Here is a 25,107-nt window from a genome sequence, read left to right as displayed (position 1 = left end):
GGCCGTAGGCAGTGCGAAACAGAAAGCTATGGTGAACAAAAGCAGATTGCAGAAGCAACGACTGTGTATTTAGCACGGCGAAACCGGGACTCGCCAGTCAACATGACTCGGGCAACAACAAAGCCGGACATACCACCGCGCACCGTTTTACTTTGGGCGGGTGAACTTGAGCTGCTTGTTCGTAAGCTTAAAGATAGAGAGACTATAACTCATAAGGTTCGAGTCGGTGCTGAAAGATATAAAATGTTGCAGACTTCAACAGATTTTCTAACATCGAACATCAATTAGCTGTTAACGTCTTGAGCTTGTTCTCAAACTACGAGAACCGTGTCGCTTCGCCTTTCTATCGATTAGCGATATTTATATGCTTGTTATGACGGTACTTGCGAAAGGGCGTACGGATGACCGTCAATGCGGCTTATAGCATTTATGTCATATAGTAAACGTTTTAGATATGGGAGAAAAATTAGAGGCCACTTATTATGTTATATTTGCCGGGCGAAGTAGCGGCGCCAGATACCGAACGACACTCTCCAAATCGTACGTTATATTGTGCAAGCTCGACGGTATAAGTCATTCAGTGATTTATAAACCCAGCGAATTTCGTGAGTAGCTCTTCTTTATTTGATTTTTCAATCTAACAAAGATGACTTGACCACTATTAGTGCAGGTATGAAACGCCTGATAGAAAATTATAGTACAGCGATATATATAATGGTTATATACTTTGATTAGCTGAGAAGTATCTTTTACAGTAAGCGAGTTCATATATGTTGAAGAAAACCTACTGCTAGGTCGATTGGTTGACTAGGTTCATGTGGCCATGCGGCATCACTGTGCAGCATCTCGCTATGAATCGGCACGCTTAGCATCTCCATTCGTGAAGATTGCAAGACTGTTATCTCTTTCTATCACTACACCCATAGCGGTGAATGGAAACATAAATAGCCATAAAAGTTTGATGATAACACGCGTAAACCGCATGAGATGCCAAACATGCAACTCCCTCTCCAGTCGACTTCAGTAGATAGGTAGGTCTGAAAGGAGACAGACACGTGCTCCTTGCACACGTAATGTTGCCTCGCACAAGAAGCACCATTCATAAACAGAATCTGACAAGTCAATGAACTCTTATCAAGTTAACCCTTTATCTCGACGTTGGCCTGTGGCAACTTCACGCTATTGTAGCATTGTGATAACTATCTGGGGCGACGGCCACTATATAACTAAACCCAATCGTTTGGCATCACAGAATAGTTATGGACGATTAGAAAAGTTGATGTAATCATTGCGAGAGAAAGGGGAGGAGGGGTGTACTAATCGGACTGATTCAATAGAGGCACGGAGCATCGGAAGTTAGCCCGGGTTTTGACATAGATAGCGATATAATAATGAGCCAGTGCTTTTGGGCTTCGTCGGCGATGTTCATCGTGTGGATTTCAATACTTCTCATTTTTCAATTGAAGCCTAGAAAAGCAAGATCAAAATGCTTTGTAATAGCACAATGCTTCTATTTATACTTACTACAGTTCTATACGCTTTAACGGATTTTATAGGGAAAAAGGTAATGATATATCTGTTTAGAATGCTAGCCGAATAGATATATGTAGGTTAAAAAAAACGATCGCTCACTACTTTATGTGCTGGAATCCTTATATAAGCTTCTTCATCTCAACAACGAGTTCGAAAGGAAGCGAAACATATTAGGACTGGCTTTTTTGAAGGAAGAAAGTTGACATTCCATATATTCTCTGTCTTTTACCCTTCAGCCGCAGTACACCTGACACAGCGAACTGCGTAGTTAACTTAGCGTAGTAAGTCAGGTTAGCTTTATTTAATTAAAAGAAAACCATTATTATGTACAAATTTAGATTAGGTTATATTTCTTTTGTGGTAAAAAACTGAAACGACTTCTATGTTTAAACGGCATTGCCCTGAGTTAAGCTGGATGAAGCACGGTGAAGAACTTCAGCGTGCCGTTTGAAATGGGGGCGCCAAAACAATTGGACAATTAACACGGCGTAGTGAAATAGAGTAGAGGATCAGCCAGCCTTCTAATGTATTGGACAGCCCGTATAGATTAAGATTACCGGTATTTAGGTGGTGCTCCATAGGGACAAACAACCATACCTTATGTATGTAGGATAAAAATAAAAACGTAATGCTTGATTGAATTCGGTCCAAGGAGATAGCCAATCAGTGGAGTTTGTACCACTTCGACTAAAACTATCATCAAGATTGACGTACTCCATGTTTTCTCGAAGTAGTGTCCAAAAGGCTTCAGAGCCAGAAATGCCTATGAGGCACTTCAAGCCGACAGTCAGCTAAGGAAAGAGCTTTTTTTCGCCATTAAGCTTAACCAGCAAGAGCAATGTTTACGATACCCGACGTAGCTCTTAGTGGAAACTTGCAGACTCAATGCTGAAAATAGCGTCCTGGAAATAGCTTGCAAACTGGAGATCTGCTAAACATTTATGCTCGATACATCTAACCTCGGCATGCTTCTTAGTCGGACCGGTATTTGCTGTGCTATACGGTTTGTTAGAATATATTGAATAGTGGTATAGTGATAATTGGCTAGGGCCTGAAGGCGACTAGATTGTACCCTTACTTATCGAATTTGATGTGATCTGTTTCTGTTTTGCGATATTCAGACCCAGTCCGCGACCTGTGTGAGTCCGCTGACTCATTCATAGATTGCTGTCAGCTCACATATCCTGCTACACGTCACGGCACTGCTACGGGAATGATTTATAGCTCATGCTTGGAAACTTCCACTTTTGTCCTATGTTCCTGCATCTGCTAACGCGCATTATGAAGGTTGGTTCGATTCGAAAACCTCACCAGCGTTATGAATGCAACTAACCACAGTTGACAACGTCTCTGCTAAGGATTCTTCTTTGAGAAGTTCATCCTATTTAGTCGCTAATGATACGAAATAATTTCGTACATTTCCCTTGACGCCGGTCTAAACAGTGACGGCAACATTGTATTGACGGTTCCTATATACGCGGATAGTTATCTCTATATATGGTAAACAGTTACACATGTAGGACGTAGATACGTTATTCGCAGCGTCAGCTTCGGCTCTATGATACACAATACGCTCTCTTGTAGATGTCCGAACACGGGTTCGTATGCAGTGTATATCTATGCAAACTGATAAGTCCTTCAATGGAATGGATGGTCATTAATCCAGACGGCGTTCTACCTGATCCCTAGTTCAGGCTAGTGATGTTAGAGCCATCAATGTTTTGACATAACCGCGTTGCGCTTTTACCCGAATCGACGTTTCAGACTTGTCTGCCATAAAGTAACATAGGGTGAATGGCAGACGTACCGCGATACCAGTGGAATACATCTTAGCCGTATTCTATCGACACAGGATAGCTTAAGGTAGTAGCTTAATACAGAAATATCCTATTTCTGTATTAAGCTACTACCTTATAGAAGGCTCAAAGATCTCTTGGAGCTAAGAGCGTAAAGTCAGTAACAGGTCAGAATCGCTTCATGGGTCAGGGTCGATCTGGAGGACCCAGATACTGTGGCATCTTCGAGTGCTAAAAAGATACTCAAGAAAGTGGAAATGCTGGCGGAATAGGCTGAAAACGCATTTTTGCCTTCGTCATCTAATGCGACCTTTTCACTTACTCTCTATTGCATCTGTAACTGCATACTGCTCGCCTACGTAGTGCGTCAGAGTCTACTGAAACGTATGTTTGGGTAAAATAAAAACCCTTTGCTTACCGAGACGATACACGAAGAATTACTAGCTTGCCCACAAACGCTAAAACAGCTGTAGTTATCCCTAGTCAGAGTAGATTCTCAGTGGGCATTTTGGTTAGTATGATTGAGGGCAAAGTTTCAGATGTTCTGCCCTCGCTGAGACTTCGCTTGAATTGATTAGCACGTCTTTCATGACGTTACTATTGCGCTACTACTTCTCGGATACATTAAAATGTTGCTGAAATAATACAAATTTGAGAAGATATTTAGTCTTTATATGGATCAATCGATAACGTAAGTTGTTTAGGTATTTAGAGCTTGTACTTGTAATTGTTCTACAAGAAACGAAAACGTGATTCACTCTCCTCTCTATCGAAGATTATGAAGTTCTTATTCACTGTGAATTTCTACGGGGCCTTACTGATGACTCAGGTATCTAGTTGCTCTCGCTGCGAACAATGTCTCGTCTTCGTTCTAGCCGTAAACAGTAATAAGTGCCGCGGTTCCATGATGAGTTTTCATTCCATAGCTTGACTTGTTTCATTACTGTTATAAGTTTCTCCCGCTAGAAACTTCCATTGGTCCACAGTGATCTGATATTTACAAGTGCTGATTAGCGATTTTTGTTTTTTGATACTATAGAACAAATTGAGTATCATAAAAAATCAGCGTCCATTTCTAAAGCTGACCATTGTTTGCTACTATACTAAATAGATACACCAGTGAAGGTATAGTAATAATAAGTACAATCCGGGTCAATTGACGAAACCCGGGACCAGTGTCAAAAATAGAACGAAACCATGATCACACAGACCCTTTCTGATCCTCTCACATTTTCCTGTCGACCTAAAGATGTCTGCTCTGAAGGAACTAAATCATTCCCGTCCCTAATCTTGGCGATTCTAACTACTTCTTAGCGTGTTACGCTGTTATTCCGCAGAGGCTGTAGCGACTTGTTTATCGGATCCCGATTTCATTGCAACAACGACAACAAGCATAAATCCCCTTGTCTTGGAAAGTTCTGCTGTCATCGTACTAAATACTATTCCACAGAATCCATGCAGAAGTAACGGGAAGTTGCTTTTGTCTTCATGACTCGCATTTGGCGCATCCATCTATCGTGGCTTCTCAGCGGGTTGCGGAGGGGAGCACGAGGCTCATATGCACCATGTCGGTCAAGCTTTAATGAGTGAGTCCCCGTGGATGTCTTTGTGCGAGCCTGGGTCACTAGGCGTGTGAATCAATGGGTAGCACAGCGCCCAACGAAATGGTATTTAGGAGAGGAAATTCGGCTAGAGACGAAATCGTAAATAGCAACTGGACAATGCCTATGATGGTTGAGTCTCGTGAAACACTTGCAGTTAGTTATATTGGCGTGTATGGACCGTAACGCCCAGAACTCCTTACGCGAGAGGTTAAACCGTTATTTTTATAGACGAATGGGAAAGCTGTACATTGTCCCAATACTGAAAGGTACTTCGGATACTTTCGCCGTGTAATTCAACTTTAAGCGACTACCGTTTAACTTTAAAAGAACAAAACACCTTTCCCAAAGCACAGTTTCAAGAATGGGTCAGTGCAATGTCTAGTGGTAATGCTTCCACTTACGCTATGAGCGTCTTGATTGGTATTATGTTGAATAGAACGTGGACAATTGTTTGAAAAAGTTTAACCGAACGAATCCAGTCATGGTGAGCTTCCGCGATATGCCTGGAATGGTTAGGATAGCATTGCATAACATTGGCTGCTACAAACCTATCAGCTTTCACGATAAGCGTTAGCTTGACACCCATATAATTTCTATATATATTTCCCGCTGTGCGATGTGACCAGTTCTCCCATATTTAACCCTCAGTATAGGCTGCAGCGGGGCGCAATTAAACTGTATCAATATCAAATTTTTCAACATGGCAGCAAAGGGGCTAAAATAAAGACGGAAAGAGAGAAAAAATTGCTTTAAATACTAAAATTACAACAGCGCTACACCAATTGACGATTCGGCTACTCAGAGGGGTGCGGGAAAACCGCAAGCGCGTGACTACTGGTTGAATCGCGTCTTCTTTTTCTCGTTTTCCCCCTGGCTGAAAGCGGCGCTGAACAGATCCAACATTCGTGTTCGGAGCGCCAGCCAAGGTGATGCTAACAATAAGCACAGTGAGCATAGACCCCCCTAGACATCATCACGATGTCATGAAACAGAGTCCTGGAGAGCCCAGCTCGAAGTTAAAGTCGACAGTAGTAGCAGCAGCAGCAGCAACAGCAATACATTTCGTAGGTTTTGCAAATCTGATTAAAATGTCAAACTGCGAACATCCTGTCAAAATACAAATTGCTATCGTCTATCCGCCCGGCCTGTGTATGACCATTAACTGCACTTTGTCAAGATGACAATATTTATATGAATAGTGATTTCTGCTGAAGTATGGGCGTAGACAACGCAAAAAACGGCGTTGGACATGATGCCTTCAAAGAGACCGCAAACGACATATATATATATATATATATATATATAGAGAGAGAGAGAGAGAGAGAGACCGAGAGAGAACAAATCCGCGAAAGGATTCTAACGAATAAGTTATGATAAAAGGGAAAAGGTTTTTTTACATTACACTCAATGAGACACAGGGTAAGAAGGGGACATGTATGGCACCACATAATCAGTAGGGGTTTTACGCTTGCTGTGACATTTTCTAGCTGGAATAATCTAAGTATTCTTCTTTTAGTAATAACGAGAGAATCTTTAATATTGTGAACAAATTATTTTCAATTCATATACCTTGCCCTAAGTCCCTGGCATTATTTTTGCAAGCTCGTGCCAGCGAACAATAAGTTTCTACATTTCCTAGTGGCTAAGGCACTTACAGCAGTTGTCGAAAGTTCCCGTACTTCTTTAGAGCCAGTCGCTATTTGGACCGGTAACGCGTAGAATATACTACATAGTGACGGTAGACTAAAGTAAAAGTTATAAACGGTAGTTTTGGAACTAGTGAATTGTGAGAAACTAACACGAATCGCTATCCAAGTTCAATAGACTGATGCCTTTCTAATCTGGGCCGTGCACGCCATCATAACGGACGATTGCTAAATAGGGGTATCTATGAACCCGAATCTATCTGCAGTCCCATAATGAGATCAGTAAGCGAATAGAGAAGCTACCGCAGATGCTTTGGAAGTTGACTGCACAAGGACGCATGTCAAGGTCCATTTACGGATAACAAGGTTGAATATCAAACGAATATTATGACTACTTATATCTTTTCTTGTCGAGTAGATTACTCTGAACCCCCTAATCTTTCAGCGCCTATTTAGCGGTAAACATTAAAGGGTCCGTTTTTTTTTGTTTACAGATGGCTCTTGAAAGCTTTCAAAGAAACTAGATTCATGAAGCATGTATGTAAACTGGTGTTGAACTTAAAACGGGGAGAGCTAAGCACCGAACACTTACCTCGTTGTAAGAAACGCTTGTCTATACAGCTTATTAAAGAGGCATTAATTTGTCTATCGATGATCCTATCGTATACCAAAAACATCCGTACCATATACTACTTCGACATCTTTTCAAGGTAGCTAAACATTAGATACAGGATCGCACACTATCTTTCTACAAGCAGTACATAGCAAATCGCAAATATTGATTCGGTGGGAAACACGCTGTCGTTGAACTTGCTCAGAGAGACTGGCAGATGATCATTTCTTCTAAGGCAAACTCTTCCGATGACGACCCCCGCAATAAAGCCCTTATTTACTGGGCTATCTAGTTAAACACGAGTGTTAACGCTGCACCATCCGATGGGAAGCGGAAAGAGCGAAAAGAATCCAGATTCAGATCTTGTGTTTACCACCCTTTACAATTAACCGCCCCTATGACGACATGCACCTATTGCCAGTTTATAGAGTTTCCCCTTTACCACTAAGTAGAAAGGAACCCCTAGTCTAGCAAGTAGAATAGGCTCAGCGATTAAGAGCAGCAAGCATAACATATAAGTCTTATATTTGTGTATTGAGAAATAGCTGGATTCTCTATATAACGTTTCTATTTGCAGAGTTCCTTTGAAGCCTTATATATGTTACTTAACTACCATATACTGCGATATAGGCAAGTACTCTTGGAGGATTCGATGCGAGCATGTATGCTAGGACTCTTCAAAATATCAGTGACAGATCTTTATTTAGGCAGTTGAACTTAGTTTACGAGACGCAGTCAATCAAAGTAGGCACTAGCGATGATGATTATAATGATAATAACAGTAACAGTAATTGAATGTCTCTCCATTTTTTACAACTGCAACCCTTTCTTTATCTGTACTACAGATATACGGTTCAATACTCCTAGAAAAGGATATGCTGCTATTATATACCAAGAGGGAAATTTATGTTATCGAATTGTTGATGTTGGTCAGTTGTAACTGCAGGGTAAGTAAATATTATTTAAATTTCTAATAACTTCAACGTCAATATTAGAACTTTTAATTAATAATAAGAAGATTAAAATCATTCTGCTTCCAGTGAAATGCCTAGCGAGAGCGCTTCATAAACACGAAAAGGATGATTCATAGAAGTGTTCCCATATGTCAGTTATTCAGACGCTTGAACCTCTAAATATATTGTATATTTATGGGAAGAGTATCGAGAACGGATCATTCATGTCCTTCTGTATTCTTTTTTCCGTACATCCGGTCATAAATTAACTAAGCACCGATGTGGTGCATCAACAGTATTCACCGTTACTGACCCTCTAACACTCCATATGCCTTCCTAGACAACTACTACTAAGTGCGATCGGGCGGGGGGGGGGGGGGGTAGTTCATCTGACGCCTTTAAAATGAGATCCTCACATGAAACCTAAGTAATTGAAGCAGCTCTTTTTGTATAAGCTTGCATAAAGCGGCCGTACTTCTTTTCCAGTTGCAGACAACTGGACTTCAGGTGACGAATGCGGTTGGAGAAGTAAGTTCTGCGCGAGTGTTTCAACCACAACAGTCTTTAATATAAGAGCTATCATAGGACACCTGCAAATAATAGATGGGTGCATGAATCTCACACAGGTCACTCGAAGCACGAGGTATCCACGATACAAAATCATCAAAAGCACTAAATAATGCCCAAATATTATCTAGCAGCGAACCCTGCTGTTCATGTTCAGTGCTAACAAAGTCCGTTGCAGAATCACTAGAGCTGGCGCATTTGCAGTTGGATCTCCCCCTACTCGACTGGCATATAACGCGCACGTTCAGTATAGCCCCGTTGGGGAATCTCGTTGCTACTATTTTACTCATCGGAAAGAGGACTAGCTACCACTGCTAAGGGCTGCTCTCGGTTTTCGCAGCCAGCTAGCGAAACTCACAGTGCTCATGCGAACTACGATATCAGGCATCACCCGATTTCCATCTCCATATCTTCTTAGTTATACGCCTAAGCTGGCAAGGAGTCTCAGGTTTCGCTAGCGGCCAGCATCGTCACTTGGTTAGCGTGGCTGGACCGCAAGATTCCCCCGGTTTCCCTTTTAAGCAGGATTCCTCGCGGGTCTAATCACCTCTCCCCAAAATCACATTGCAGCGCCTCTACAGGCCGATAGTCACACGTGGCGTGCTCTACATTCTACCCAAAGGCCCGCCGCACAGGTTGTACTCATCCCTTGTCATGCACCGCTCTTCGGTTCGCTGTCGTCGGTAGTGGCAATCACGCTCGCCTGCGTAGCAGAACTAGTAGTGAGAGTTGTAATCTGCGATCGAGACAGGGAGTCGTTTGTACACCGACAGCTAAAAATGTCGGCGACTTCAGTTTCAGTCCGTACAAGTACAAATCGTGATTTTTGTGGACTGAAACACAGAAGAAATGAAGAGTTGAGCAAAAAAACGCTTCACCCAAAGATGGGTTCGTTTCATGCTATTGTGACCGCATCGTCCAAAGCCTTCGTGATGGTAGCTCAACGTATATGCAATTTATTGACTATTAGGACAGCGCAGCTGTTATGTGAAGGAGGCCATGCTCGTTTTAACACCCCCCTGTGAATTTGACCTCGGTTAATTCTGTGATTTTACATAAGGCGGTCTCTTGCGAAGAGATGCTTTGTTCTATGAGGAGATTTGTTTAATATCGCACCCACTAATCAAGGCTGCCGATGCTATATTACTGCAGTCGAGTGTGTACTGGTCGTCACGGTAGTCGGTCAGGACTTTCCTAACAATGTGTCATTTTCTTAGTGGGTAGTTGGTATCATAATGTACTTTACAATAATATATACGGTCGCAGAATGAAACAAGCCAAATGGTCCAATAGGTTAAGCCAGCTGGAACATGTTTCAAGCCAATTGTACTACGTATTCGTATTGGGCTCTGCTGAGTTACTTAGTTCTTCCCCGTACATAAAGTCCAATGCATACAACACGAATTGTTGCCGTTGTTGTTAGTCTGAGTGATCTGTCCTATGGCGGAGCTTCGTCTCGTCCTGTCGAGGGCTAAGAAAGAAGCGATTCGCACACCGGATCTGATACGTACAAATTTTTAGTAGTATAGTATAATGCATCGGAAATGTTGCAAGCCGACAAGTTAGTGGCTTTTTTCATGCGACGAAACGTTGGGGGTATGTTAGGAATGACTGTGATGTCAGTGGTGATGGCTTCGCCGGTAACGAAGTTCAGTGATGGATGGAGTAGCGTAAAGTAGCTTGAATGAGTGGCAACCTCCCACACGAGTATAGCATTGAACAAAATTGAACATTGACTTACAAGGGGGGGTCACATACTCCAGCTAGTGACTATACAAGTGTACAACTACATGGGAGAAGCCATATATACCGTTGTCGCCGTTTCAAAAAGATCTGTATTGAGATGACGCAAATTGAATGGATATTTATCCATTCATCTTGCATTCTGTAAGCAATCAGCAACGGTTTCAAGTCGTCATGATAAGAACGATAATCAATGCAGCATTAGTGATAATTATAAGAGCGCAAAATGTTGCTAGGTATCGCAACTTGTCCGCGGTAGTTGTAAGTTATAAAATCGTCAAACAAGCAATTTATCATAACCAGCACTAAAATGCTCGTAGGTTTAAGCTACTGCCAAAGAAACGTATAGTCGATGGCATCGACGGTCGCGATTTCGTCTGAACTACGACAAGAAGATTCAATCCACAGACAAACCGCTGACGTCTGAACATAACTAATAACATGCATTTTTATTGAGGTCACAAGTTTTTTTTATATGTTTCTTCGTTTACACGAAAGGAGACCTATGGTACAGGAGACATGTATTATGTAGCATATATTATGTGCAATTAATGAAGAGGGCAAGCAGGTATACCACGTCAGTGGAACAACCCTTGCATCGTCGACGTATAGCTATTATTTACTACTTCATTCCTCGCGACGCTTTTGGCGACTGTGGAATATTTGATACGAAGACTGTCTTCTTCGAAGAAATAATTATTTGTAAGGTTCGCTTATTATAGCTGGGAAAAGATTCAAGAACTTTGCTTCTTAAATAACGGTGGCACAGCAGACCGATGAACGTAGCGGTGCCTGCACAAACACATTCAACGTAACGGTAGGTCTTCGATACATCTGCATGTTCTAAGTATTTGACATCATCTGTGCTATATTTATTTACATCCGGTAGAAAAGTTACATTTGACAGAGAAGCAAAGGGACACATTTATTAATTGCAACAGGAAAATGAGTTATGAGGAGCAGCGCGGTAGTTCTCTACATTGGTCTAACGTTCTTGGCGAAAACGATCTGCGTCAACATCCTTTACAGTAAAATCACGAGAAAAGGAGGCTTAACGGTTGAATAAGAAAAACAGTAGACTCCTTAGTCTAGAGAGTAAAAATTGCCGCTCTTTCGAACTGAGACAGTAATTTAAGTTTCCATGAAGTTGGACACTGCGAGAGTTGCTGATGCCACTTCTATCAGCGAAGATTATATTGAGGCAAAATAGTCGGCTGAATTAAACACCTCGTCAATGCAGCTAAAAATCGACGATAGCTGGAACGGGGGTGACCCGCGCCCCATTAGTCGGCAGTAGAAAACCGAGCAAGAGTCGCGGAAATCAAGCTTGGATTCTGCCAGAATCCTAACGATCGAATCGAGAAAACGTTTTATTAGTTTTATTAGTTTAGAACTAATGTGGGGAAAAGCAGTGCTCGAGTGGACAAATCATAGCTTATTTTGGGCGAAAATTGCTCGATCAAGAATGGATAGCAAGCAACAAACTTCTCGCACATGTAACTTACCTAGGAAGAGGATCTGCACATCAGTACCGCTCAACTGTCCCGCAGCAGATTTGCACTAGGTATCCCTAAATTGAGCTGGCCGGCTAGATACGGATCAACCAATACGGCTTGATAATCTGTATCACAGGACTGACCAGTAACAAGTTATTAATAAGATCCGGATCTGAAGAACAAACTCTAATAGGTGTGTGGAGCTTGCAATTCACTGAGGCAAGCTATTGCGGTAATAACAATTGTTAAATAATCATTTTTTAGCGGTAACAGCAGACGATATCACAACACTGTTTAGTCACTCTGGTGATGAAAACTTCTGATGATGTACATGATTACTGGTGCATCAATGTTTATCCGTAATATCACAGAGTACCTTAGGACAACAACTGCCATTGTGAACGTTTCCAGCATTGATGACTATCTAACATTTCATTTTTAAAAATTAATAAGTCGATCGCAGTAAGGTTTACGTCAACTTAGTTTCTGTTTAGCTAAAACACAGACTCCTCGTCCCGGTGATGGGTTTTTTTAAATTATCGTTATAGGATCATTCATCGTCGAGTACTATCTTGCCAAGCCAAATTTCATGAAAATACGTACATGTCGATGTCATTAAATGAACAGTACCCATGAATGAGGTCTAGAGTATCCAGTTTAGCGGCTCAGCGAGAGTCGAGGTACGTAGCTGGCGACGACTGTCGCCTCAACCCGTTCAGGACAGTCAATAGCGTGTCATTTAGGCGTTTGTGTCATCAACATACCCAGCAAATTGGGATAGTACTTTATTTGATAGGATCATTCGAAGAAACGCCTTGACAACAGTGCCTATCACCGAAAAAATCGGAACCTACACAGTGGCCAAACCGCCCTTATTAGGCACACAACAGAACCGCAACAAAGGTATTGTGTTACGTTACGTAAACAAACGCTCGTTTGTTTTTAAATCTCGCGCGACTGAGAGCGGAAGATAGATGGCGGCAACAGCTTCCTGATTATGGGTGCACAATCGTGCCGATTATTGCTCGGTTTCCGTCTCAGTGGGCGCGAAGAAGCTTGGCCAAGGCGTTGATCAACATCGGAGTTCGATGGCGCCAACGCCGTCGGACTCGGAAAGGTCCGTCCACTTACCGATGCACTAGCGGAAATAAACTAGGCTGGATATGTGCACCCAAATAAACAAGTGTTCAATCTTAATGTTGAGCGAAGGAAGTGGTCATGTCGGCAGCTCATTTTTACTCGTTCGGTCTTGTTACATGCCAAATGCTGCGCTTGACGTAGGCAAGGTTCGTCAAATTAGAGATCTAATGTATGAGCAATCCATCACAACCGCCGGGGGAATTTACTCAACGGCTCGGGCATGTACGCGTGGTTTATTCGTTGCGGGACCTTTGGCTAAATATTGTCATATGGTCAATAGCACCACGGCCATTATAGCATTATCCGAGAGCAACAACGACAGGTGTACTGCAAATGACACTGAGCAAGGCCTCTCGACTCTGTTTTCTCTAAACGTACTCAGGCACCGAAATGGCAACAGAAAGAGGGCAGACGACAGGAAGGTTTCCTAGCGAAGAGACGGAAGCCTAGATCATAACTCGGACTGCGATCTAAACCAACGCTAACGAAACGGGCAGATGCAAGCATTTGAATAATTACAATACCTTACAATAAAAAATGATCAGATACTTCACAATGAAAACGTAAAAAACTGCGGAGCGGTAGAAGAATACCCGTTTCGACCAGTCCAAATATGTGTGTATATAGAATCTAATATTCACATGAAAAAACAATTAAAAACATAGATTAAGAAACATCTAGTGGGGCGGTGTCTAACAAGGGACGCAAACGACTTTATCATAAAATTTAATAAAAACTACGTATTGAGCGCACAAAATATCAACAACACTGCCCCTATTCTTTCTGTGGCGTACCGCTGTAAATGTTGCCTAGGGTCTATGTTGCCCGTTTCTTCTGGCTGCGACCTATGGACTCTTACGGAAAACTTGGAAGTTTAAAAAATGTGATGACGCAGACCTTCAGTGCTGCCCTTGCCTGTCTGTCTCCGTTAGCAGACAAAGCCGTTGCGTTAAGGCTAAAGCCGTTTGAAGCTGATGTGCCAAGCTTCCTCCTCGGTTACTGCTGTTTCCGGATCAGACCCTGCACTTCAACGAATGGACGACCTAACTGTGCTTCTCTTTCGTCTTCAAAGTGGGGGGTGAGTGGTGAATATCTAAACTCTATGAAAGATATACAAAAAGCAGGAAAAAATGCGAACGGCAAGAACCATTGAGAAACAGACACAAAGATGAGGTGGATTAGATTGTCAATCGAGAATCGATCATATAAGGATAGCGGTTGGACCGACGCGCATATGGCCCGTGGCTCAGCTAGACCCATGCGATTCAGGCAGACCCGAAACGGCACTGCAGTTCTTTGTCATCCTCTATTTTATGGGATCTTTTTGTTCAGAGAGATATACAGGGGACACAAGAACAGAGGACATGCTGGATGAGCAAAAAGGTCAGAGGAAGGGAACAAATTCGGAAATAATACATGCGCAGCGAACAGAACTTGGAAAATTGAGATTTAATTTTAAAGTGAAATTAGTAAAGTAACGAAATGCACCTAGATCTCTATACCAGAAATATTTAAAAAATATATTTGAATTTCAAGGTCGTTGTTGATAGTAACGTAATTCTCATTAAACAGTTCTGGCAATGAACTATTGTAAGCTTTTAAAAGCTTTGTCCGGTTTCAATGTACAGCAAAATAGGAAAGTTTAAAATGATTTTGCTGGCTACGAGGCATGCGTGTCTGCGCACTTCGAACTTAGTTTTTTTTTTCTTTAAGTTAAACATAAACGCAATTACCATTGGACACACAACAATCCGCGTTTTTTGAACTTTTAAAGATGTTTAAAAAAATGCTTTTCAATTATAGGTGATACAAAAGGTAGCCACAAAAACAAAGCTGGTTAACTATACTATTATACAAGATGTCGCTAAATTATTAACGTTACGCACGACTCAATATCCGCTCGAACGCTCCGTATCTCTGAGCTTCGGTGTTTGTGATATATCAAAGCGGCGTTAGATGGCTAAGTAACCTTGGTCCTTCAAAAAACCAGCATTCTGCACAGACGGCAGCTTTGTTTTCCCTAACATGTCGCAATTTATTCAGCAAACATGTAACAATACTGCAACATCACAGCTGTTAATCTCGTCCACCGATGCCGAAATCAACATCCGCGTGAAAACGCCAAGCGTTTGTACAATATTGAAATCGACATTTTCCAGGTAACTGCGTGAAACCAGCGAAATTTCAGTCACTGTTGACCTACCAAAAGGTTACAGACCGTGTATCTTCTTCTTCCCATCAGTTTCTAATGACAAAACGCTTTCAAAATGCCCGCGCTTCAAGGCACTCGTCGGTACATTCCCTCCAATAGAACCTGCCCCGTTTGTAGGCGACAGTCGCAAGGAGGTATAGCTACACTAAATACACACCTCGTTGGCATTCACACCAGCATCCGCAGTGCAGAAGCTGAGCTGGCCGAAGCGGGCAACTTTAGATTGATCATTGTTTTTGTCACGTTTTGTTGAAACTTTATGTTTATGATATCGAGACCTCCAACAGTTCCGAAACCGTCGCAGTCGCTATTCGCCCGCACGCCCTGGCATGCCAACGCGATCGAGACATCGAGAACTTAACCATTGCCAATTAAGTGATAACAATAAAAGTCACGGTTTTGAGCAGCATCTCGCTTGAAGCGTGTCGCCCATACAAAACCATGACATACCATTAGATTGCGCGTCAAAAACGGGCTGACAGCAGCAAGAGTTCACTGGTCAACTGACTTGGCACGATCTGCTAGCGAGACCGGTCGCAAGTTCACCATACGGTGGCCTTGAAGAGGTCGGCTTTTGCAGCCCACTCTGTTCCTGGCCTTGGATCCCATCTTCCACTGGGACGGTGAAACGCACTTGGTCTTTGGTCTTTTGTAGCCTGTCATTTGAACTACGGCAGAAATTTGGTAGCTGTCCAGTATGGTGATAGTTAGAAGCTTGCGAACTGACGAAATGTGCGTTTACCTTTCTTTTCTATATTTTCGATACGTATAAATGTCTTTTTTAACAGAGACATGATGGGGAATACGCTTCGAGTTAAGAAGGCCTGCGAAGATTAACGTTTTTCTTGTTTGTAATGTCTCAATCAATCACCTGCTTGAGATTGAGTTAATGGTTTACACTGGTTAGAACTGATTAAGGGTGCGATGCACCACTTAAATAAGCATTAACCATATATATTTTGCATGCCCTGCCAAATAATAAATGACTCCTTAAATTGTTAATGATGTCCTTTACAAACGAAAAACGTATGGGTCCCGGCAAAACATAGAACTCAAGCATCACGCAGAACTGTCAACAACGTATACCACTAGGCCAAAATAACAAGTGTGAGAAAGTTGAGGAATAACAAATAATATCTGCACGCCAGCAGACGTCGGCTATGCTAAATAATTTGTCAAGCTTAAGTAGCAGCATTGGGAGACCACATACGCTTGAAGCAAATTGGAGACATCAGACAAACGAAAGCAAACGCCAATGGTAGATCCCCTTCAAGCTCCCTTATATCCCAGTTACTATTTGTGTCGGGTCCTTTGCTAAACAAGCAGCAGCGGGGTAAGATTCTCACATTATCCTTTCTAAGTCCCGGCCTATCCCCTTATCCAGGCAGTGCACAATGTGCTGTTACCGGGTAGCCTGCCGCGCAGTTAGAGAGTTTTCCTGCTCTATTGAGGCATGGCTAAGAACTCGAAAGACTCGTTCAACTATGATGTTCTTCCTGGACGGACCTCTACCCCGACCTCGGTGGCATTTGAGGGAAAAAGACTGGCCAACAAAACGACGCTTGCACCCCTTCCGAGAATAATTCTAAGGGGTGTCTATCAATATTGACAGGATTTCTTGGGAGGCTACCACTGCTATCGCTTGGTCTGCCCATAGGACACGATTTCTGAATGACAGGTCACCAACTAAAGTAAGTGTAAGCACTGTGATATTTTATTAGAATGTTGTTTATGTTTCTATGTTCTTGGTCCATGGGTTGTTTGTGTATGATAATGTTCCCACAGAACGCGCCAAATAAGTCTCATGCAGGTAAGTTCGGGTAAGTAAACTATGTACACGCACGCCAATAAGCCAGGATACTTTTAACTAGAATTTGTAACTCAGCGTCTAAATTTCATAAACTACCGCATCATTAAATTTATTATTATTAATTATTGCTAAACATTCCTTTGAAGGCGTTAATGTTTCAATTTCGTTTACACACACCAGTTCTCGTTGCTACCTATTTGCCACGGTATTGTGAAACCTTTTTCAACTGCAGAAGGCGCCAATTTCATATTCTAGCTAGGACCTGTTCTTGGATCGGCATTCAGGACCTTAGTATTTTGTTATCGTGTCAACTCCACAAAGAAAAAGCGGCTTCCCCTTTACAAATAGGTGGTATGTAGTAAAAGTGGGTGGGACGTAATTAGGAACACAATCTCGGTATTTTTACAAAGGACCCTGGCCGGGTAAATAAAACTATCAAGCTCGTTAGGGTATTAAAATAATTACAGCAAACAATATTACTAATATAAGGTAGCAATTTCTCTTAATCTCTAAGGTTATAATTAAATATAGATAAGTAAATAGTGCCCTAAAATATACTACCTTAGCAAACACGACCAAAGGCAAGAATGTATTTAAACAGTTAGTTCTGTCGAGGCAGCCAGCAAGCCTTTTGTTACAGTTTACATAGACCTGAGTCGATTGGAATTCTCCTACCAGCATATTTTTTACGCGTAGCTACATTTATTTTGGAAACAGTAAATATATCTGCTAGGTCTGTTCCTTTTCCAGTAGGCTGCATATTTACCGCGCACTCTCTCGTTGACCAACAATGATTGATGAATAGCATCTATACGATGGTTGGATCCTGTTGTTGTTTGAGCCGGACACGTCATCATGTCGCACTTCACCACGTCCCTCTTCGTCTTTCTGACTTATTCTTCCTCGCGTCTATTTGTTCGTTTTACATGCTTCATTCGACACGAGTCACTCGACCTCGGTAACAGCCAGTTACACCATGCCGTCCCTTTCTGCCTAGTGGGTTGCTACTACATACAAGTGTCCCCCGCATGACGTGCATCCTGCTGCCACGGCTGATGCTTTTTGCGTGTTTTGCGCGTGCTGTATGAACGCCGCACGTTCCAACTGCGGTCGCCGCGACGGCGAAGACGGCTGGCAAATCAGCAGTCTCAAGAGGACGTTTCGTTCACGGAGGCGAAGCAATACAGCCGTTGTAAGCGGTCCTGCTCTCGTTTCATCTCTACCTCAATTCTCCGCTTTTCTTGGCCCTTGAGACGCTCTTCACAGTCAACTTGTCGCGGCTAAAAGAGGGCTAACAGAGCAGCTGCACAAACGGCCAGTACCTGCCGCGGCTTGTGGAACAAGCCCCTTCAACGCGCAACGCCTTGAGCATTGCCCACAGATACAACAACGGGGGTCTCTTAGTTTTCTGCAGTAGACAGGAAGCTGTTAGAACCTGAGATGCACACACAGATACGTGACTGCTCCACTGACAGCTGCTACCCCTCTGCCGAAGCCTGACGTGACGAGGCTGCCGTTGAAAAGTGAAACTAGGGGCAATAGAGAAAAGGCTTGGTGGGGCGATAGACTGCAACAAAGGAGCAATGGAGCCAGAAAAGAATCGTCCATCTTTTTACGTACCATGTGTACGTCTCTGTGGCCGTTGATGTGAACCTGCCCGCTATGATATGGTTTACTTTAGTCAAATTGGGCCGTAGACGTGGCGGCTGCTACTCGAAGGCTTTGTGATATCAAAATGTGCGTCATAACTTACCATCTTCATATTATCTATTTGAGTGAACGTTGGTATGCAAAGGGCGCCACCTGTTTGATTGTAAGGTATCATCTTGTGTTGCAAGCTGAAGGATTTACGCAGACTTTATAGAGATTTTTCAAAAAAAAAATTTGCTAGTAGCATCAAACAGGAAATAAGTACTAGTGTTAATTACCTCTACTGGTTACCACATTTTTTCTGTTATGTATAAATTTAATATGCCTTCTGGTCGGTGAGCCAAATGTGGGAGCTAGGTTGTGAGTTAATAGCGACTTTTCAATAAAAGCGAAAATAGTGCGTCCGAGACCAATAAACGTTTTGCGGTGCCACTTCAGTAGAAACCTCTCAGTCTTTCGTTGAACAGACTTCTTAACTTATAATATAATTAGCGTATTTAACGTAACAATGATAGATAAAGTCAAGCTGTGCCTTTTCTGCTAATAATCCCTTTCAAAGATAATAAATAATAGCAATGCTTCTCACCTGAGGTTCAGCTTCAAACTATGGGCATTAAGGTGCCAGATAGGTATAATACTGAATAGACATACCATGCTATAGATGAGATTCATTAATCATGTTATCGAAATATCTAAAATTTAGATGAACGCGTGTGAATTTTGAAGAGAACCTTTGCATTTGAAAAATACAATAAGACGAAGCCACTGAGACGTTCTCTCGGCACGCGTGAGGGGCGTGACCAATATTCACCATAACAGGTTTGCCTACCGAAGCCGATATCAATCCAATTGACTTAGTGATCTTTTTTACTCGATGTGTATACATGCCTGGTAATGTTGTCAGTGATTATTGTTGTTGGCAGGACAATCACTGGATGGTAAGTCCATCATAGGAGTTGCATACATCACCCACAGGCGGTGATAACGCTAGAAGGGCTCAGATGATTTGATCCTTTATCCAGTTTCAATGGTTAATTACCCGGGAGTATAGCTGTAATCGTCGCTGGAACAGCGTCCGCCATCACTGCGTAACGGCACAATCGGAAATGACCTAAATTAAGATAAACTTGAGCTCTTTTCATATTCTCGAAGTAATTCATCTAACGGCTATATATAGTTGGCAGACATCAGGCAACATTTAGAGTATAAAGGCAGGGAAATTTTCACATTTACCTTATACGATAGGTTACACCTAATTCTACAGGTTCAATGAATACCTTCTAGATATTAAAAGCCAACATTTAAGATCAGATACCAATAAATATCTTCGGCCCTGTAGATAATTTTACACTATTTGTAGCGCATATATAAGACTGTTTGCTCTATAACAATATCACGATTTTGCCTTGTATAAAAATCTGGTTTTTGTTCTCCATTGGAGAATATAGAAGATAGAGTACGTGAACGTTGTATCCATCTTGGCTTTTATCGACTGAATAATGTTTACATGCACACGCTTGCAGTTTGATTATATAATTAAATCTTGACAAGTCTGCATCATGACGATGTACCAATTTTGGAAAAAAATCGACTTAAGAAGATTAGCAAGATTGGTATCTATGCCAGCGGTCGTTTGGCCGACAACCGGCGCTGAACCGCAATCCCGTTGCCTGTTGCGACTATTATCTTCCGCTTCGTTGCATTTCAATAGCCAATACACACTCATGCGCTCGATGTCGTCGGCTTCATCTCCCACAAACGATGGCGACTGAACGCAGGAAAAAGGTCTGAATTTGTTGTATCACCACAAAAGGAACTAGCTGTTACCTGCGCAGATGCATAATCTTGGAGAAACTACATATAACACATGTAAGGACCAATGCATCTTATTTGCTTATGTATGATTTGCGCTGCGGAAGCTTTCGTTCGTTCAATTGAAAGGAATACAAGTAGTTTTTAAGCATCTAAAATACTCTGTTATTTAATTTCTTAGTAATTTACAAAGTATGTACATTTTCTATTAATACATACTATCTTCCTAACATGTCTACCCACTGAATGACCCCCTCATCCGAGATATTCATAAAGTTTCGGTACGAACATTATGTCTACGTATAATTTCTGACTGAAGAAGTCTGAGTCATTTGCCGCTAGGCCGAACTTTGAAATATTGTGCTTGTTATCAGTCTGGATAATTGTAATCCATTTGTGGCAGCAACAGCACTAGTTTGGCGGTTTTGAAAGTTGTTGAAATCATTGTCACATGATACAATACCAGCTACGTTGTCACAGGATTCTCCTCAGCTTTACCTGTTCTTCAAGTTCCATCTAGGTTAGCTAATATAAACCTATCGTTTATGCTACATAAATTCTGTCCTGCGCCTCATCAGTGGTATACAGATATACATGCACTACTTGATGCCTGTCCTGAGAACGTCGGTGAGTTGAATCGTTGGATGTATATCTACGACAGATGCGTAATCTCGTACCTTTAACTTACAGCCAGCGATGTGGATAAAAGCTCGTTCATGTGATTTAAGATGCTCCTCTAGTAAGATCTCGAGATCTTGGACACTGCGGGAGCTTCCTGAACAAACCGCCGGTAGTACAGCAAGATGAAGTTCGATGTTGATCTTCTCTAAAGCCATCTTCACCGACGCGGGTGCTGCCACATGTTCAAGGGCGGCGCGCAATCTTTTCCGTTTGGCCGACAGCGGGCCTGCAAGGTTCAGTAGGGTGGCCGCGCGACCTTTACGTGTTATTGGCTTGTTTTTTGCAGCAGCGGCAAAACCGACAGATCTTTGCTGAACTGGGCTATTATCTACTCCAGTACTAATGCAAATGGCCTCCGAAGACAGGCTGGTATTTTGGTAAGATGGCTGTAATCTGGCCTTCGCTGTCTTCGATCGTTTGACCGACACCTTCTTTACGAGTCTTGACTGACGTTCAGATTTGCTGTCTCCAGCTTTGATAGTGCCATCCATTAACACATTCGTACTAATAAAAGGAACACTGGACTCATTACTGGGTTGTGCCTGATTGTTCAAATGAGTCCTTACTGAGGATAAAATATTTGATGACTCGTTATAACACCGTGTTCCCTCAGAGGACGCATTACGCTCCTCAATCTTTGTCCGGGCGGGCTCCAAAGGTATTATGTCATCAAAGGACATCGCACTGTATTTCGGGAACGATGCATAAGAATACGTACACCGGTCAATTGGCTGAGTTCCATACTGGTTGAAGTCTACCGGACTTGCGTCACTATAGGTTGAGCTTGAAGGACTGGAGCCGAGGTCTGATGTTTCACCGTCGTTCGGTGGCTGATAACAGAGATTAATACTGCTAGAGGTACTATAGTAGAGATCCTGCCGAGTATAGCCGATCTGTGAGTCTTGTATGCTAGACTCGGGATGCAGCAAGCTGGAGATAGGGGGTAAAACCGCAAGACCTGCCGACTGGTTTCCCGGGCTCGTCAGAGCCATCACAGCCATTTGCGTCGCTTGCAAGTTGAGCTTTTCAAGTTCGCCTTCGGAAGACGCCAGATCATGGAACAGGATGTCACTTGAATCCTGCGGTGGAGTCGGAGCTAGGGGTGGCTGCGGAAGAAACGAGCGATCCGTGAACGACATCTTTAGTAAACCGGTACGATCGATGAAAAAGTGGCGCGACGTGCTATTTCGATGGTATGTTATGCAGTGGTTTTCCATTTCCTGACGAGTGCTGGTCAGCATCGAGCAGACGCAACACACCCAGCGGCATTCGTCATTCATCAATGTTGATATAGCAGGTCCGAAATTCGACGGGAGATGGTACTTTGCCTCATAATAGGGGTGAGCTTGATCGCAGTGACGAATCATTTCCAGCTCGGCGTCACATCGGGTAGGACAATGAAAGCAGCGGAAGTCCGTAACCTCACAAGAACTCATCAGTTCCTCGCACAGCTCACGTTCTCCGGGGGAAAGGAGAGCGTTAAGTGCATCCACCATTTCAAGGCAATCTTCCATTTTGATTGTATATTGCCGAGAAGATAGAATACTTAATAACTTAACCTATTCTCTGGCTAGCCCCACCTTCGCTATTTAACACGTGACATCTATGATACGTGAGTTGACGCACTCGGGCATATCGATGGTAACACTAAGCCAAACAAGACTTAGCAGCGTTAGGTGGCTCCGAAGCACTACCCCTTCGAGTAAAAAACGTCAACGTAAGAAAACAGCGCGAGTAGTATTGCGAGTTCCCGTTAAGTCTAGGCATAACTGAAATCTCTGTGGTTGGGCACCTTAGTTCTCAACTTGAGGTGCCATGTGGGTTCAACGTGGCGAGGGAGGGTGGAGAGGACTCCAAAGAGGAGGAGAGGCGAAGCTCCACCCCTGAAGTCATTGCAAACTCAATGCTACAGACTGTTGGTGATCGTTATTCAATAGTGAATTGGCGAAGCTGATAGGCTTGACCTTGACAAAGTAGTACTTATATAGCTAATCTGTTCAGCTGCATTTGTTTAACGTCTAATATACGATAGATAACGCGCCGATAATGGCGATTTAACTGCACTATAGAAGCGGATGTCTTGTAAATACTATTAAGTTCTGTATATCTTCATGAATTTCGAATCAATAGGTCAAACAATATATTCGTTTGAGTCAGATATAGTAGCAATATTGCTTAAGATGAACTAAACGTGTTTTGATTTCATTAAGTTTACATATCATTCACTACATGCAAACAAACGAATTTTTTTAGTGATCTTTAATTCTGATGGTTCTTAGTGGTTGACAAATCGTCAATTCCGGCCAAAAAATCACAAGAAAAACATGTTTTTCCTTTAAAAAGACGCATTGTTCAATTTTCAAATAACAACCCGGTGAACGGCTTTGAATCGTATTTTACTTCCAGCTTCTGTCTGATATTCGTCAGCAGGCCAGATGAGGTCAGGCGATAAACAAATCCTGTTTCAGAGTCTCGAATACAACTTTCCCAACACCATTCCGCTAAAAAATCCTGCAGCCCCTCCGACTGTCTTCGACCCTTCCTTCACCAGCCCAATGCTGTGGTCCCGTAGAGACTGAAAGTCAGAAATGCCGGACAGCCATAAGCACCCGGCCGGCTGCAGGAGGCACCCTGGGCTCACCTATATCGAGTAGGGTTACTCCGCGTTGGGCTAGCTGGCTGAGCGACTAGGTGACGAGCGCTGGGGTCGGTACCCAGCACTATCATTTGATGTTGGAACTGTGGTAGCGTTTTAGTACCAGTACTCTTTGCGCGTAGCGTGTTTGCTTGGCATGGTGAAGAAAAAGACGCAGTTGAGACGGGAGCTCAGGCTCTGAGGCTGTGCTTCTGCCATTGAGATGCAGCAGCCCGGAAGATTAAGATGGGAAGCATAGCGAAAAGGTCGGAAGAGAGCGCGAAAATCGAGAGTGAGCTCAGAGGGTGGACTTGGAAAGATAGCACTGATAGTATTCGGCTAGCTCATTGTTGCGCGATGTGATGTGATGTGCCTACCCCGCTAAGAGAACTGGGGTGTATTTGTTGGTGGGGTGGCCGTTTGAGGTGATAAAAAAGAATATTCTCGTTCGATTAAATGGCCTTTTTGCCATGGTTTTATCGCTTTATTTGGTGTTTTGTATTTTGTCTGACAATGTGAAAGCCAGTGAACTTCTATATATATATATATATATAGAATGATCAAAAAGCAATAGCGGTTTTCTCTTTTTTAATTTTTTATTTATTGAATACAATTGGAATGCTATTTTTCTGTTACTCGAACCTGTTGTTACCGCTTTGTCCATATAGCAAAACATTATATGGAGCTCGGGCTTTAAGCTGGATGTGTTGTTTTTACAAATTCCGTCTTTTTATGTAAATGAAACCTATATTAAAGGTTTCACAAAAATAAAACGCTACGATATAAAGCGCTAATGATAAGTTAAAACCATTAAAGATTGATCAAAAATATATTCTATAAAAAAAATTGCAAAGTCGAGACAAAATGAGCGGCAAGAAGATTACGGAGAATTGGATATCTCACGCTTCTCATTAACGTATAATTGATTAATATTTAACCTTCTACCTTTTACCCATTTCTCAAGGTTTCTCTGTTTATCCCAATAAATTTTATCTGAAATCAGTTTTCAATCTGTTTTTCCGTGATTTTTTACCTTTCCCATTGGTTTTGATATGTTATTTCTATGGCTTGTTATTTAATATATGATTTTTATATCATAAAATATCGAAATTGTCGCATTAAAAAAAATGGTACATGCTTTTCACAGACTGAACTTCGTGATGGTAATATACTGGAGACAACCGTCAATGTAATAGACAAGGAAGGGCTTTTCAAC

General features: G+C 42.3%; 1 long non-coding RNA gene across 1 annotated transcript; it reads left to right on the top strand.

Annotated features, from left to right (window-relative positions):
* Positions 1-516: 516 nt before the first annotated feature.
* On the top strand, positions 517-25,107 carry LOC147752303 (uncharacterized). The gene is made up of 3 exons (XR_015314405.1): positions 517-605; positions 2,655-2,820; positions 25,039-25,107. It is a non-coding gene; the product is annotated as an uncharacterized LOC147752303 (long non-coding RNA).

The sequence above is a fragment of the Varroa jacobsoni genome, unplaced genomic scaffold (assembly GCF_002532875.2).
Source record: "Varroa jacobsoni isolate VJ856 unplaced genomic scaffold, vjacob_1.0 scaffold_1331, whole genome shotgun sequence".
Lineage (NCBI taxonomy): Eukaryota > Metazoa > Arthropoda > Arachnida > Mesostigmata > Varroidae > Varroa > Varroa jacobsoni.
The sequence above is the reverse complement of the archived record's forward strand: the minus strand, read 5'-3'. Positions and strand labels throughout refer to the sequence as shown.